This window comes from Coffea arabica, chromosome 4e, assembly GCF_036785885.1.
Source record: "Coffea arabica cultivar ET-39 chromosome 4e, Coffea Arabica ET-39 HiFi, whole genome shotgun sequence".
NCBI classification, from domain to species: Eukaryota; Viridiplantae; Streptophyta; class Magnoliopsida; order Gentianales; family Rubiaceae; genus Coffea; species Coffea arabica.
In genome coordinates this window covers 29,520,099-29,538,286 of record NC_092317.1, presented here as the reverse complement: position 1 = coordinate 29,538,286, position 18,188 = coordinate 29,520,099, and the positions used below count along the sequence as shown (strand labels likewise).

General features: G+C 38.0%; 1 long non-coding RNA gene across 1 annotated transcript; it reads right to left on the bottom strand.

Annotated features, from left to right (window-relative positions):
- Positions 1-9,139: 9,139 nt before the first annotated feature.
- Positions 9,140-12,707, bottom strand: LOC140005760 (uncharacterized). The gene is made up of 3 exons (XR_011813329.1): positions 12,471-12,707; positions 10,602-10,682; positions 9,140-9,332 (listed from the first exon to the last, which is right to left on the bottom strand). It is a non-coding gene; the product is annotated as an uncharacterized lncRNA (long non-coding RNA).
- Positions 12,708-18,188: the final 5,481 nt, after the last annotated feature.

Sequence of the window (18,188 nt, the reverse complement as noted above, 5' to 3'; positions counted from 1 at the left end):
CAACACAAGTATAATAATCCAATCGGAAATCAAGTTTTGAAGGCAAAAGGCTAAATGGCAGATTCGATGTCCCTTAGCATTTCGGCCACAACCGATGCTACACTTATCTTATTAGGATGAATTTTATACCATTTCGAAGCTTAGACAATGGGCTACAACTTTCATGAAGACCACTCAATCCAGTTCATAATTGATCTAGATCAAAAGTACAGATTACAGAACCAGAAGGTCCTTGTCAGTACGGTTGTCAGTACAAAATTCAAATGACAATAACTCAGGCTACATAATTCCGTTTGTGGTGTTTTCAGATGCGTTGGAAAGCTAAAACATAGCATTAAAAGTTTCATGTTTTGGCCAAAGGCTAATTTGATACGAATCAAGGTGAAAAAATGCAGCCAAAATGAGGAAATGTCAAAATTGTCCACAAAACTATACCTATGGCAGCAAGGGTAATTTTGTCTTTTTACATGAGTTGAAATTTTGCAGGCAGCTATAAAACATCATTTCCTACAACTTTCATGTTTTAACGTAAGGCTGATTCGGCCAGAATTACCACCAGTGTTTATCTTAAAGTTCGGGCCCCGGTAAGGGGCTTGGTTGGTGGACGGAAATTGGAGTTAAGTGGTGTACTAGTGGACTAATTACCGTACTTGAAAGTTGACGGAGTGTCAACTACGATATGATCAAGCTATGGTGGAACTGTATCCTTTTACGTGAAATACTGAATATGAGATGTTGGTTAATTGCTCGCTAGTGCACTTTTATGTTATATTTACTGTTCATTAATGGTCAATTTGCTATTTGGAACATCACTGAGCTTTAGCTCACTCGTTAGTTTTGTTTTCCTTACAGGGGGTACCAGCGAAATGTGAGACGTGTACAGACTAGCGTAGTCTAGTTAATTTGAATTTTGAATTTGTACTCACGCTAGCACCCGACTGGGGTTGTGGGTACATGAATTGTAAATCCGTTAATATATTTGGGCATGTATGAACCTTGTAGTTGGAACAAAGTATTATTGTATATATATTAAGTTGAAGGGATTGTGTTATTTATTTTTTTCTACATTTGTAAGTTATTTTCTCGAGCTTTACGTGAGTGTGTCCTGGCGAGAGTTGGGCAGACGACTTGCTAAACACTAGGGTACGCCCTAGGGGGAGGTGGGGTCGTCACAACACTAGATCCGAGTGGGAGGTGTCTCTCATTCCCGTTTTCATACTTTTTCTTGACTAAGTCGATTGGTCATTGACTATGCTGCCTACTTGGGAACCCAAACCCCACTGGCTAGTTAATCGAGTCGAGCCGGCAAGGGTTTGGTCGATAAGATAACGAACCATTGGATCTCTTGTTTTGTCGAGTGGAGTAATACCTCCTCGACTAATCTGTATGCTCGAGTATTACCACATGTGTTTATTCGAATGTGGGGGCCCAGTAAGGGGGTTGAATGGTGGACGGATTGGTATCAAGCGGAGCACTACGGGACTGGTTACTTTACTCGAAAGTTGACGGAGTGTCAACTACTACTTGATCAACCTCTGGTGATGCAACGGGAATTTGGCTCCTGAGAGCCATCCGTGTCCTTATACTTTGAAATGATTATCATTTGTCGTGTTATTTTTTTTTTATGAACTTTTACACTGGCTCATTTTCTTGACTTGTTATTCTCACTACTTTGCTACTTTGATACTTGCACTTTTAAATAATGGTCAACTTGCTATTTGGAACCTCACTGAGCTTTAGCTCACCCTATTTCGTTAAATTTGTTTTCCTTACAGGGAGGTACGAGTGAGGCAAGAGACTTGTATAGGCTAGCCTAGTCTAGTTTTTGGATTTTTGCAATTGTACTCAAGCTAGCACCCGACTAGGGTTGATTGTACTTGGATTGTAAACACTTTGACATATTTTGGCGTGTATAAGCCTTGTAGATGGATTTGAGCATCAATGTATATGTTAAGCTTGAAATTGTTGTTTTGCTTCTTTTCTATGGTTGTAAGTGCTTTTCTCGAGTAAAGCGTGAGTAAGTCCTGGCGAGAGTTGGGCAGGCAGTCCGCTAAACCCTGGGATATACCCTAGGGGGAGGTGGGGTCGTCACATCATTACAAACCACTTGAGAGTGCAAAAACTTGTCCCCAGACTGTTGTTCATATTTTCCCTACCAAATATGATAAACCTATCACTGTTACAGCTTTCTTTGATTCAAGAGCTGCAATGTCCATATTAAGTGATAAAGTTCTTCCAGCTGAATTCTGGAAATCAGAATACTATCAGTTTCGTGCAGCAAATGGTGAGACGTTTGAAACTACAAAAGTCACAAAGGATGCTATTATTCTACAATTTCTTCCAGATTGTAGGATAAAGACCCATATCTTTGGATCTTCCATTCATGGTAAGGAGTTGGTTGTTGGTTTTGATATTTATGAGAAAGATAAATTCTTGATGAAAGCCGAGGGTATTCAATCAAGAAATTTTTTCAAGAACTATACAAATACCCAAAAATTATACATCCAAATTCCCATTCCAGATCAAGAAAAAATTGATGTCTACAAAGCCAGGATTATTGAACAAGCTTTTGCAAATAATCACATTGATTTTCTGAAAAAATGTGATCATCCCCTTTGGCAAAACAAAGATTTTTTCATTAGCCTACCCTTTAAGAAAAATGAATACATAAATCCCACCAAAGCCAGTCATGTTGGAATGAATCCTGAACATTCCAAACTTGCTCAAAAAGAGTGCTTAGAGTTCATTGAATTTGACCTCATTGAGATTTCAGACTCTCAATGGGCTTGTCAGGCTTTTTATGTGAATAAAATATCTGAACAAGTCAGAGGAAAAATCAGGCTTGTCATCAATTATCAGCTCTAAATCATTTCTTGGCCGATGACAAATTTCCTATTCCAAATAGGAGCACTCTATTCTCTAAAATTGTCAATGCAAAATGGTTTTCAAAGTTTCATTTAAAATCAAGATTTTGGCAATTAGGTTTTTGTGTTGAGGATAGACATAAAACAGGTTTTTGTATTCCTAATCATCATTATCAATGGAAGGTTGTGCTGTTTCGTTTAAAAACTGATCCTTCCTTGTTTCAAAAAGCGATTATTAGAATTTTTGAAACTATCCTTAATACAACTTTAATATTTATTGATGATATTTTATTATTTTCAGAATCTTTTGAAGAACATATTAAGCTTTTATATAAATTTTCTGAGATTGTAAATAGATATGGCATTATGCTTTCAGAAAAGAAAATGACCTTGTGTCAACAAAAAATAAGTTTTCGCGGAATGAAAATTGCTAAGGGTACTTGTACTCCTGAGTGTGACGCCCCCACTTCTCCCAAGGGTGAACCCGAAGGTATCGGCGGGATGCCTGCCTAGCTTGCGCCAGGACTCGATACTCTAAAACTAGAAAATAGATGTCACGCCAAAAGAAAATTCTATTTAAACGATTACATCTTCAAAAGTTGCATAAACTAGAACATCAAGTCATACATATCACAAGTACCAGAAAGTAAACCCTAGAAAAGCTGATAACTACAACCACCATGACAACTATATACATCTTACTAGTCAACTTATAACAAGTACAAATTCAACTATTCTATAATCAAAAGTCTAAACACCTTTCCGAGTGATCCCCGCGTCGGCCCCCTGCTAAGGAAAACAAATAGAACGGGGTAAGCTATATGTTTAGTGAGTAATAAGGGGTAAAAATATAAACGCACATCCAAATAACAAGTAATCAGGATATTTCACATCAATAACAGAAAGGGAACAACACAATGGTAGGATATGGGTGGCTTCAAAGCCAGTTCAATTCCTCGAGCTTGAACGCCTGTTGACACTCCGTCAACCAAAGTACTCATGGTCCGTAGACTCCACTTACTTTCCTCATTCACCTTATCAACCCCCGCTGGCCAGTCAACAGCACACAGCAACTCAAGCGAAACAAAATCACTTAGCTTTAATCAAAGCTTTAACAAAGAACGAAATCCCAAGGTTAGCATGGAACTACCTTCGACCAAGCCTCGGCTGGCTCGAATAGTTCGTCTACCCCCCTTGGAACCGGGCTGGAACCAAGCCCTGAGATATCCAATCTCTCAATAGATGATATCTCTTAATAAAGTACACAACAAAGTACTTACCTCAACAGCACATAGCAAAAAAGGGTTCAACTCTGTAAGTGCCCGGTGCAACCCAATGAGTACAAACAAATTCACAATGATGCACAAAGATATATCAAATTTAAGCACAATAAAGAAAACTTAATTAAAGAGAAAGGATAAGAAATGTAAACCAAATATCAAACCAATAGCCTCTTCAATTGATGGCGATGCTAACCAAGATGTACAAGTGAAGGCTCACTCCTTCCTCACCCCAAACACACTTTGGTTGAGCCAAGGAGTTTTACAACAATTCTAGTTAACCCTCAACAGCCTACACTTGAAAGATCACTCACCCAATTAAGAACTATTTTATACAAATGAGGCAACCTTCACCAAGGTTTTACCACTTCAAGTGATAGGTTCACCTTCACCAAGGTTTTACTCCTCCTAGAGAATAACCTTCACTTGAGCAACCTCACAACCCAACTTCCCCAACCCCTTATACAACCAACAAAGAATCTTTCTACTCAAAAATCTCACTTGTAAGCTTGTATTTTGTGTTGGCAAAAGTCTTGTGTCTTCTTGTGCTTTGGGGTGTTTATAGAAGGTGAGAAATGGCTCCAAAAGGCTCTCCAACGGTCAAATATTAAATGCTGTCAAAACTAGCCGTTGGCCTGTCGGACGTCCGAACCACCTGTCGAACGTCCGAACCCTGCGTCCAAACCACCTGTCGGACGTCCGAACCATGCGTCCGAACGTCGTCAGAGAGTCATCAAATCTTTGCGAAATTTCTCGGACGTCCGATGCGATCGATGTGCGTCCGATGCGTGCGTCCGATCCTTCCGGACGTCCGATGCTTCCTCACGAGCGTCCGACAGAGTTTCCTTCTTGATGTTCTTCATCCTTTCGGACATCTGATAGCTTCCTTTCGGACGTCCCACATGAGTGCCCTGTTTTTGCTTCTTCTTTTGTGCCACAAGAATCTGTTCTAACAAATTGCTCACATAAAAACATTAGCCCAAATCTACATTTTAGTTTGTTAATCATCAAAACCAAGGATTGATCGACCAAGGTCAACAAACTCAAATCATGTAACCACCCCCATCAGCACACAGCAAGAGGGTGATACTCAACATAAGACATGTATTCTCACATATGAAATCAAAACAAAGGATGGGCTTAGGTCAAGTGAGATAAAGTACACCCTCGCCTAAGTACCTATTTAACATATACAAAGCACTTTAACAATTTCACATCAATAAACAACCCAATTACTCACTTGATAAAGCTTGGCACAAAAAATGATACAATTCATTGAGCTTGACCGTCACCGTCAAAAGTCTCACAGTCTGTATTGACAGATTATATACACACATAAGTGACACGGCCATACAATAGTAGTTTATAACTTAAACGATCGAAAATGGTCGAAAACGATCAAAAATAATAAAAAAACGGGTCAAAAACGACGTTAAGGCCAAAAGAATGTCAAAATCGGCCGAAATGGTAACAAAAATAACAAAAATAGTCTTCTAGTGAAAATTTGACGGAATGCCCCTTGTGTTTACCTATTTTCCAGCCATTTATGGCTTCAATATTTTCCTCTAACAGTCCCAAAGTCACACACAAAATAATCTCATTTCAATAGCCGTTCAATAGGCTCAAAGTCATACAAGTACAAAATCAAGCTAACGACATGTGCGGAAATGAAGTTTAGCAAAAGATAGATTTGACGTTGTTTTGCGTAACGGACACAACTGAAGCTACACTTATCGGATTGGGGTATAATTTATACCGTTTCGAAGCTAAGGCAGACAGCTACAACTTTGATGAAGACTACCTAGTCCAGTTCGTAGTGTATCTAGGTCAAAATTCCATTTTACAAAACCAGAATCTCACAAACGGGTTAGCTAACCGCACTATGGTTAAATGACAATAACTCAGGCTACCGAAGTCCAATTGAGGTGTTCTCAGGGGCATTGGAAACCTAAAACTCAGTACTACAACTTTTGTGTTTTGGCCAAATGCTAAATCAGTACGGATCAGGGTGAACAGATGCGGTCAGATTGGTGAATTGTCAAAACTGTCCCTAATGTTCTACCTATGGCAGTCAGGGGTATTTCGGTCTTTTCACTGGCTACGTTGCTCTGATTGAGCTGAAATTTTACAAGAAACTATAAACATCATTCTCTACAACTTTCATGTTTTATGTAAGCCTCATTCGGCCTCTAACATGGTGAACTAGAACCGGGAAGAACAGGGTATACCTCATCTTCAATTCTGGAAATTTACTACAATCAAGATATAATTCCCATTTCTAGTTTAAAACCATCACTACCACCTCATATACAAGCTTGTATACATCATACACCATCCATACGACAAGTCTGAGAAGGAAATCATTCAAACCCTAACTCAAATGCATCACCCCAATCATCCAAAATCTCTTGATTTAAGCATCACAATCACAAATACAAGTTACTAAACAACTCCAACATGATTAAGGGAAAAAAAGAAAAGAGTGGTCAGCCATATTACCTCAAAACAAAGCTTGCTAGAGTTATCCTCCACTTCTCCTTGAAATTTTTGATTTCTTAAGCTCCCCAATCTCTCAACCTACAAGTTAATCGGTTTAGTTTTTCTTGGTTTCACTCAAATGGCTCAAACTCAAGATGAATTGAAGTTGTTTTCTCTTGCTTCTCTCTCTCTCTTGCTCATGGCTGGTAGGAAGAAATGAGGAGGAATTGTGTGTTTTGTTATGATAAATATGGAGGAAAATTAGTTAGGCAAGAATCCATAGATGGCCGCCACTTGTCACAACCAATTTGCATCTCAATTTTTTTATTTTCCTTGAAATTTTGGGTCAACATTTTCGGCCACTCCATGCTGAGATTGAGGGAGATATTTTGCAATAATATCAAGGATATTTGATGGTAGGAAAGTGTTGGTCAAGTGATGTGTCCAATCGGTAGTGAGCGATACCCGTCGGTTCGAGCCGATTTTCCTTAAATCGCGTATACTAGGGTTTTAACTTATAATTCACTAACTTATTATTATCACCTCTAATCACACACTTAATATCATCTAAAACTCACTCTTAGTCACCAAATTTGATCCACACTTCGTACCGGATAGTAGCACTACGGATAGGCGTAAAACCCTAATTCGCGCTAACTTGAAAACGAAAAGGGTAAACCCTTAAGTCTATATTCATTTGCTCTTATTGTGGGGTGATTGGGTAGTAAGGCTATTATAAAGTAATAATTTCCAAATAAAAGGAATTTTAAGAAAATGTACGGGATTTTACAATTCCATTAAAAGTAGGGTTTCGATTAAAACATGAGAGATTTAAGAAAACCGATTAGTCACAAGTTACTAGGGTTTTTTTTTTTTTGAATTTAGGGTTTCTAGTCTTTAAACAAAACAAATTTAAGGTTTTCAATCAAAACCAAAACTAAACAATCTCTTAACATTCGGTGTATCACACTGAGCAACATGTTAGTGATTCTATTCAGAATTTTTCTGAAGAAAATCTTTCACAAAAACAAGTTTAACAATTCTTAGGAATTGTGAACTATGTTCGAGACTTCATCCCCAAGTCTAAAAGTTGATTCATCCTCTCACCCAGTTGCTAAGGAAAAACCCATCTCGATGTAGAATTTCTCAAACTCAAGCAGTAAAAAGTCTTGTAAGGCCCGAAGACAACCAATGAGATAGTTGATAAGAAAGCACAAGTGCTTGTGAGTAGAAGAGATAAACAAATTAAAGATCATAAACGTAACAATTAGTAAATAAAAAGGAAAGAGTTGCAAACCAATTAACTACCCAACTCCTCTTGAGCTTGTAGATTAATTGAGACAAGCTACTTCAAGTTGATGAATTATAATCACTCTTGTGTACAAAGGAAGGTTCACCTCCTCCTTGCCCCGAACTCCACTCGGTCAAGCCAGGACGTTTTACTATCCCTCAGGACAACCCTCACAGAGCTACACTCATGAAAGATTCACTCACAAATGAAAAGCTTACAATGAAACTCACACCACTAAGACTACAAATCTAGCTTTGGAGACTATTTTCTAGCTAAAATATCTCTTGAGATCTTGTAAACAAAGTGTGCAAAAGTTATCTGAAGTATCTAACCAACCACTATTTATATAGGACCAAGAAAGTGCCTCATTAAAGCATCCAACGGATAGAAAGTAGCTGAATAGTCAACTAGCCGTTGGGGACGTCGGACGTCCGACAGATTAATCACCGTCCGATCCCATCGTCCGAAAATCAGCCAAGTTGTCGTTCGGACGTCCGATGGTATTTTATCGTCCGAGCTTCTGTGTCCGAACGTCGTCCAGAGAGTTATCAAATCTTCGTGGAATTTTTAGGACGTCCGATGAGATTGATGTGCGTCCGAAGCATGCGTCCGATCCTTCAGGACGTCCGATGCTTCCTTACGAGCGTCCGACAGAGTTTCCTTCTTGATGTTCTTCATCCTTTCGGACGTCCGATCCTGACTATTTGAGCGTCCGACAGCTTCAGCATACTTAGTCCCCTTTCAATTGCACTTGTTCATGGAATCAAACAACTTCAAAACTGAAAGTATATCTTGAAGAAATATTAGTATCATCCATTTGTTTTGTAAACATCAAAAGATAGGGATCAAGATCAACAAGTCTGAAAAAGACTCTTACTGAACTTCCTACCCTTCATGTTCCTTCAACTAAACATCTTGTGCTTCAAACTGATGCTAGTGATAAGTTTTGGGATGCATTTCTCGTCGAATAAATATCTCCTAAAAATAGAAGGTGTTGTGGTTTTGCTAGTGGAAGGTTTAAATCTTCTGAAATGCGCTACCATTCTTCTTTCAAAGAAATTCTGGCAGTCAAGCATGGAATTGAGAAATTTGTGTTTTACCTTAGACCATGCCATTTCAAGATTGATATGGTGTGACGCCCCCACTTCTCCCAAAGGCGAACCAAAGGGTATCCGCGGGACGCCTGCCCAGCTCTCGCCAGGACTCACTACAATCCATCATTCAAGAGCTCGAAATACTTTAATTAACTTCAATACACAATTAAGGTACTTCAAATATCTCACACTTACAACTAAGTAGCTTTCAAGCTTAAATACAACCCAACGGAAAATGGTACAATAGCCATCCGTTATAATATAACTTAAAGTCTTCAAAAGAAAACATTCTAGTACTACTCACGAGTACCCTTGGTCTCGAACCCTGTAAAAGAAAACCACAACGTGGAATGAGCTACACAGCCCAGTGAGGTTCCAAGACACTCTAACGGTTCAAATAAATCAAGTAAGTTGGGCATATCATATGCATGGTTCAAGGTTACACAATGGCATGTTATCATGAGGTGATAATCTTTGTACGGTAATTTGAGACATTTATCATGGTATGAGACATTAGCATGTATAGTTCACGAGTGATTGGAGCTTATTACAGGCATAGCTCGGGATTTCATGTTGGCATTTTAGCACGAAACAATAATCATGATACAAGGTAAACATATACTGTAGGATACGGTGTTCCAGTGGAACTCTGTCGGTCATCTGCACCTTATGACTTCCGGATCCCCTCGGTTTGACTGGCCATCACCTTATCCCTCCAGTGGTAATACTCGAGTATACCGAAACGGTTGTCCAGGGTTCCAACCTACCCGACCGAGCCCAGTCCTGGCTCGAGTAGGTCAGTAACCGAGGCAGGGCCCAAGTTTAGCTTAGAGCTTACAACATGCACAAGTAATCAAGTAATTCGACAAAAGGTAAAATTCATCATTTGAGTAGGTCGAGTGAGATAAAGTACACACTCGCCTAACAATGATGGACAACTTCATATAACATGTGATTCATGATAATCAAGTGATCAAGTGGATACTTAGCACGTAAGCACGTAAGCAATACAAGTTGATTTCATGGGAGCATATAATTCACGGATATCGAATAATCATATAGATTAGAAATCATATGAGCAAATAGTCAGGTAATCAGGTAGTCATGTGGGTTGGTAAACGGTTCACGGTTAACGGTTAACTGTTCACGGTTGACGGTTAATTGACAAGCATTGGTCATATGCATAGGCCATCATTGGCCGTTATCCCATTTTTACCACGTGAGAGTCGAGGAGATTCACTCCAACGACGTATGCAACCTTAGCATACCAAGTCATGTTATTCGAGTATTTTCAAGCATGAATTATTCATCTCAAAAGAGAACGAGTGCGATAAAGTACACACTCGACTCCATTTTTCAAAACCAAGTAGACTAAGTAAACAATCTAGCAAGTTAAGCATGTATCGAGTTCATATGGTCATTTGATATGGTTAATGATTTAACCAATTCATGTAGATATACAATGCAAGTATACATTCCTTAAATAGGCATGAGTATGGTAAATACTTAACACATAGCACTTAACACTTAATAATCATGGGTTATGCATGTCATAGACTTATTCCAATTACGTATTCCTATATGGAACACTCACCTAGTCAAAACAAGCGAGTAGTTTTCAAACAAGCGTTTTAGGTGTCCGCTCCGAGTTCCCCTTGGAGATTCCCTCGAGTGCCTGAGTAAACAACCATTAACTATTATACACTATCACTTAGAACTCCTACTTATCAAAGAAGGTTGTACAATCTAAAGGGAATTCATGAATTGGGCCTTAATTATTAATAATCGAGGCTCAAGAGTAAAGTTTTAAAGTCTAAAGAAAGAGACTAACATTTTTCATGAAATCGAGTTAAAAATGTTCAATCGGTATCGAGAAAAGAAGGCAAGTTTCCAAAATCTCATTTCTAAGAAATTGTCAAATTTTAGCTTTGGGTGTCAATTCTAGAAAAATCGTATCTTGCACTACGTAGGTCCAAAATTGGAAAGCTTGATACCATTGGAAACTACATTCCGAGTACTACAAGTTTCTAGAAGACACTTTTCCATGATTCGAAATGGAAGGTATTCAAAAGTTGGATCAAAGTTACTGCTGTAGAATACTAAGACAGTTTCAAGGTTGGTTTTTGGCCAATTTTGGAAATTCAGTAAAATTCACTTGTTTTGAACTAACCTTTGAAATTTGGAAATCAAATAGTGTTGCAATCCAAGAGTATAACAAAACAAGCGGATTGAGAAACGGAGTTTCGAGCACCAAGATATAGTAGCCCCAAGTTGAGGAAGATTCAAGACTGAAGAAGAATTTCCAGTTTTGAACCTCCAACACTAGAAATTTAATTGGGTATCGAAACGAACTTGGATTGGTACCAAAATTGGCAGTATTTTACTCCCATATGAAAGGTACCACTCTATCAAATTTCAGGGAAAAATACTTTCGGTAAGATAGTTAATTAGTCAACCAAAGTTCAGGAAAATTATAAGGCAAACTGCCTTTGACTTGCATTTCCCAATTTCCAATCGTCTAACCAAGAAAGTTATCCAACCATGGTTCATTTGTGAAATAAGGGTCTAAGATACACCCATAATATCTTTGGTAAGTGTTTAATATCAAAAACATCAACTAACAAGTTCATTCCAAGATTTGGTTCCAAACCAGTCCCAACATTAGGGTTTTCCAAAACAGAGCAGTCCACTTGTTTCAGTCACAACTCAGTCAATATAGCTCGAAATTGAGCATGGCTTACGCCGTTGGAAAATACATTCATAGTACTAAAATATCACAGAAGAAGTCATTCCCAAATTCGGCACCCATCTGGTTCAAATTCGGGCATCAAGTTGCTGCCTGAACACTTCATTCCAGACGAACAGAGCAACAGGACAGCGAACTTAAAACATTTGGTTCGGCTTGCTCACAAGGAATCAGAACGTTCATTTTATACCAAATTAAAGCTAGGAATGTCTAGTTTCAAACGCCACCGACGGCACATGATTTCGACATCCGAGGACAGAGTTATAGCCAAAATTCCAACGCTGGACAGTGCAATACGGAACAGATTTCCAGATTGCCACTTTTAGGAGAAAAATTCATTTGACCCACCAAACGTTAATGTTTTCCAACGAAAATTTTTACACACATAATATAACATATATACATCAGGTTCATGCCAATAGATCACCAAAAATGGGCCTTCTTATGGCCGAACAAAACAGGGGCATTTTCAGAAATTCTTGCCAAGACCTCTACTTTGAGTTTCCAACAATAACACTCCATAAACTCATCATTATAACCACTAAACTACCATTAAATCCAACATTAATCCTTAAATCAGCAACAACAACCCAAGTGTGGGAATACCAAGAGCCCACTCATTTCATTTTCACCATAAACAAGCTAACTAAGTGCATGCATGAGCTTAATCTTGCTATATAAATTCCAAAAGACAAGAATCCAAGGGTTGATCATTACCTATTCCTTGGGTGTGCAAGATCAGAAATTTCGGCCCTCTTGAAGCTCCAAGAACCCGTGAAGATGCAGCCTTTTGTTAGCTAAATCCAACCTCCAAGAGGTTTGCTAAGTGGTCTCCAAGTTTGGTGTGATTTGGAGGTGATTTGGGGTAGTTTTGGTTGAGATTAGTGTGCAGAATTTTTGTTGCAAATGAGTTAGAGAGAGAGAGGAGCTTGGCCGGCTGTGAGGAGAGAGAAGAGAGAGTGTGATTTTGATCTAAGTTGGCTTCTCAAAGAAGATTAAATGTGTGGTGAAAAATTGCTCCAAAGTCAACTCTTGTAAGGCTCGTTTGGCACGTTTTTAGGCTCGATTTTCTCGCGCGTTTGGTTCACTAGTGCACTAAACCTCTAATGCACTCATGTTAATATAAACATTATTCACTCTTAATTGTCTCGAAACAAGGGTCTAAAGTTCCTCAAATAAAGTCGCGCGTGTGAAAACGCGTACCGCCAATTTTACCGCTATAACGCGAAACTTCCGGGAAATTCTTATAACGATAGTACTAATAACTATCACTTGAGTATTTAAACATTAAAATACCGAATTTAGGTCCATTGTACATGTCTCCAATATTTCAAACCTATTGTACTCTCAATCGATCAAGATTTCCAAAGACGTGTTCACTATTTTCACTAAACGAGCTTCCGAAAATTAATTTTTGAAACAAGTCATTTTAAAAATATAATGAAACTATATTTTCATGTAATTAGGTCTCAAGAGCTTAGAAAATAATATTCGGAGTAAAAGACCAAATAAATAATTAAATAAGCTAGAAATAGGAGATTAAATAAGTAAATTTTGCGAGTCCTCACAGATGGACATGAGTTGTTTTCCAAAAATGCTCAATTTCAAGCAAAAATTGATTCCAAGCTCCCAATTACTCGGATGGTCAAACTGGTTTTCATAGTTTTCTTATATTGTTTAGCATATCAAAGGAAAAAATAATATTATTGATGATTTCTTATCAAGAAAATCCCCCTTCATCAGCAACGATGTTTTCATATATTCCTCCCTCTGATTTACATCCACCGGAAATCTTTGATATTCCTCAACCTTGGGAGAGGAAAAATCTAGAAAGAAATAGAACAAACCACAAATTAACTGTTCTCAGAGAATATGGTGGTTCTATTCTCAATCCATTTGGAATTAATCCAGAGTATCCATTTGCTCATGTGTTTATTGCACAAACCCTAAGTTTTTGTTACGCTAAGTGACGGCAAATCTGTCTTTTGTTTCTTGACTCAAACTTCATTTCCGCACATGTTCCTAGCTTGATTTTGTACTTGTATGACTTTGAGCATATGGAATGGCTATTGAAATGAGATGATTTTCTGTGTGACTTTGGGATTGATTGAGGAAAAGAATGAAGCCATATATGGCTGGAAAATAGGTAAACACAAAGGGCGTGCTGCCCAACTTTACGCTCGAGGACTAGGTAGACCTACTTGCGACTCGAGTAAGGCTTGAGAGCGAATACCACGTGAACCATCTAGGATATTTGCGTCTTCTGTTATCGAGGTATATAAGTTAGAACTTGGCCGAACTGGTACCCTTGGAAAAATGAAATTTTTGACTAATAGATAGACGTTTTCTTTGTCACTTCGACTCAAATGGAGATTTTAAAGTTTTACGAGTGAGCATAAGTTTTACAAATATTTTACTTATGTCCTCTTTTCACTACCAAAACCATATTTATACCTTGTACTAGTACGTATTCGAATTTTCTTTGAATCACTTACATCTTTGATGGTTGAAGCATAATGTATTCTTTTGATTATATTAGGGTTCCTTGGTGATTGAGGGTGTTATCCAGAAGGATATTTTGGACGTTATTTTGTGTAAATAAGTGAGTGTTCCTTGTTTGTTATATTTTCATTGACTATGTGGCTTGTTCTTGATTATATGACTTGTTATGAACGAATGATAACATGTTAAATATTTTCAATGGTGGCTTAAAATGAGTTTTCTAGGCGAGTGTGTACTTTATCGCACTCGATCTAAATGAATGTGAAATTTTCAATGATTAAATAATTAAATGCTAGTTGCACATGAATGTAAGCCGTTTGGCTGAACTGGGCCCTTGCCCTTCGTTACAGATCGACTCGAGCCAGAAGTGGACTCGGTCGGGCGATTTAGTGACCCTGGGTGAACGTTTGGTATACTCGAAATTACCGTGTAGTCTGGTGGAGCCTGGCCAACGTCCAGGAGAGGGTGAATGAAATGAACGAACGAATGTCAATGCAAATGAGGGATTTTACTTATCGAAATGCATTTTCAAATGATTGGAGGAATAAGGGAATGAAAGGAGAATGAACGAATGGCTCCATGTGAGCACGTATCCTTTTAATGAATGTTATTATTGCTTTATATTTTCATGTTTCTGGAATTACTTGCTATCTATAGTTAATGTATTGAACTCATTGTTTGTTTATGTGTTTGGAACCTCACTGAGCTTTTAGCTCATCCCTTAAGTTTTGTTTTCCTTAACAGGGGAAGGCGAGCAAGGACGAGAGCTCGGTATAGACTAGCCTAGACTTGTTTCAGATGTTTGTAATGGTTCTCGCCCTACCTTTTGGCACGGGCTGAATGTATGACGAATTGAGAACTTTTGTGTATTTGATGTTTGTACTCCCTTTTGAGATAGAAATGTATATAAGTTTTGCTTTAAGTTTTGGATTGTTGATATATTTATTCCTGTGGTTTTATTCCGGTTTTAAGTGAGGACTGAAGTGAACGACTGAGTCCCGGTAAGAGCTGGGCAGGCGGTCCGCTGAACCCTTTGGTACGCCTTAGGGGAAGGTGGGGCTGTCATAGTTTTCTTCTACCTCTTTTATGGGTAATGTGGTATCTCTGTCATCAATATCATTTACTGATGGAATTCCAAAGTCCGTTCTTTTCACAAATAAAAGACTTGGCTCAAAATCTTCAAAATTTCCTATTATGGTTCAAACTCAAAGAATGGTGGAACAATCTATTTTCTTCATACAATGGATATATGGTGCTACATTTCACAGACCAGTGAATATTTGGCCCGGAGAATGGATATACGATGCTACATTTCCAAGCAAATAGTGTAATTCCTCCAAAAATTTGGCCCGGAGATTATGGATCATCTCATCCACATTGGTCAGCAGTCCAAAAAGCAAGAAAAGACTATGAACAAATGATAAATGCTAATTTTATGCAGGATTCTCAGCCAGAAGAAAATACTACATCTTTCTCAAGAAGAAGACGAATCAAAGTGAGAGTTAAAGACAAGCCAACAAAAGAAGAAACAGAAGAGCCCATGAAGATTGGATCAAAAAGATGAACATTACAGATCTAGGCAATACTCCTTCAGATACTCAAGATTCCTCAGACTGTTGGGGAAAATATGTATGTTTTGATTATTGTATTTTTAATAAAGGTCAAATGTGCTGAATGACCAACTGTAAATTTGGTTGAAATTTGTAACGGCCAAGTTACTATGCAATAGTAAAAGCCAGGTTATTATGCAAATAGTAAAGGCCAGGTTACTATACAAATAGTAAAGGCCAGGTTACTGTGTACCCCTTACTTTTCTAAAGAGTCGTTTTGTCTCTCTGTAAGTGGGAGCTTCCACAGACAGAAGAGGCATCCGAAAATAAGGAAAAGTGTCTGTAAAAAGTGCTTGAAATAAAAATCTCTTTCCGTGTGTTTTTACACTGTTCTAAATAATTTTCTTATCAAATTTCTATCCAATCCTCAAGACGAATTCATAGTACTCTAAATTATTTTTAGGATCCTTCTTTTTAAACTAAACTTCTGCAAAGTTTTTCCAAGAGTTGAGTAAAGTCGAAGAAAGTAGCAGAGAGGAGAAGGGCGAAAAGAAAGGCTGAGTAAAATCTCTGAGAAAATTTTGAAGATAGCTATGCGTAAGGAGAAAATCAATGTGATTATTTGCACAAGATTGCACAAGATTATTTGCACAAGATAGCTATGCATTTCAAACATTGACAGAGTATCAACGAACTCAGAAAATGCTACTGTTGAACTAGCTGTGAGTGAAATACTGAACGGGACTAAGTGCTACGTCTGGAATCTGGCAGGAGCCATCGCATTAGTTCAATCTACACTTGAATCCTGAATAGGGCTAGGTGCTCTGCCTAAAACCTGACGGGAGCCATTGTATCATTATCCGTATCCTATTCTTACTGTGTTAAATTGTTTATTTGAATATGTGAACTGTTAATTCCTTCGCTTGTAGTTGTTTATTTTCTTCGCTTTAAGATTTTGATATATGTTATTGTTATCTTGCCAATTTGACAGCATGTTTTCTTGGAACCTCATTGGAATTTTAGCTCACCCCATTATTTATTTTCCTTAACAGAGGTTGGAATTGTGGATCCGAAAATTAGTGAGTTCGAGAGTTACAGTCTTCGCTTTAAGTAATTGCCATCTTATTTTTATTTAGTGAATTGATTGAACTATTTGTATGTCAATCCATTTAGTTGTGCACATAAGTATGGATGTTTTGGAAAGTTGGATGGTTTGTAATGTTTGATTGAGAAGTTTCATGCTTACTTTGGAGTTAATGTTATCTCTCTCGTTAAAGTTAGTAAGTGAGTTATGGCGAGAATTGGACAGGCAGTCCATTAACTTCTAGGGTCCACCCTAGGGGGAGGTGGGGTCATCACAGATGGTATCAGATGTCTTAATGAGCTCAAGCTAAGAGAGGGTTCTCAGACTGTGGGAAAATGGCCTGTTAAGTGTGGAACTACTTACTATTGTTGGGGAAAATAGATATGTATGTCGAGTAAGAATCCCAAATTTGGTTGATTTGCATCTGGGAGTAGCTGGCCTGAGTTGTGAATTCTCCTAGTTTTGGGTTCTTGTACTTGAGTACTGAATACTTTTTTTGATGGAATACCTGTGATTTGGGAAGAATATAGTATGTCAAGTAGAAAACTCAAATTTGTTTGATTTGCACTTTGGAGCGGTCGGCCTGAGTTGTGAATTCTCCTAGTTTTGGATTCTTGTACTTGAGTACTGAATACTGCTTCTGATGGAATACCTGTAATTTGGGAATACTATAGTATATTGCATTATGATGTGAATAGAAATTACGATTGAATTTGAGAAAGTAGAATCGATTAAGGAGATTGGATCTATGAGTGCTATTATGGATTAGTCCAATAAATGTCTGACTAGGGTTTCTCTAGTTAGTGGCTAGATTTGAAATTTGCTGGTTGTCGTGAATAATTAAGTTGCTAGCTTTGCAGACTTGGTTAAGTTTGTCTATGAATGTGTGGACTTGTTATGTGCTTACTTGCGTTTGGTACAATTTGACTTAAGTTACATATGTATTTTTCTCGAGATATTAGATATGATCACTATCTTTGGTGTCGTAGGGTACGCAAAGGAAAGTTAAGTGATTTTTGTAGTATTCAAGTTAAAGGAGCGGCTCGTTCATGGTGAAATATGTATGATACTTTTGTGTTACTGATACTTTTGTGGTGTTTGATTAGTACTGTGGTAGGAATGTAAGGATGTAAATCATCTAAGATTGAGAGTGTTGGATTATGTATGGAGATTCTGAGGAAAGAGGGTTTGGGTTCTAATCTTGTAAGCGAACTTTTGGCGAAATTATGATGATTGCCCTGATTGAAGATTGTAAAAGGCATTAGTGGGAGTTAGTGTCATAGTATCTTGAGATATTGC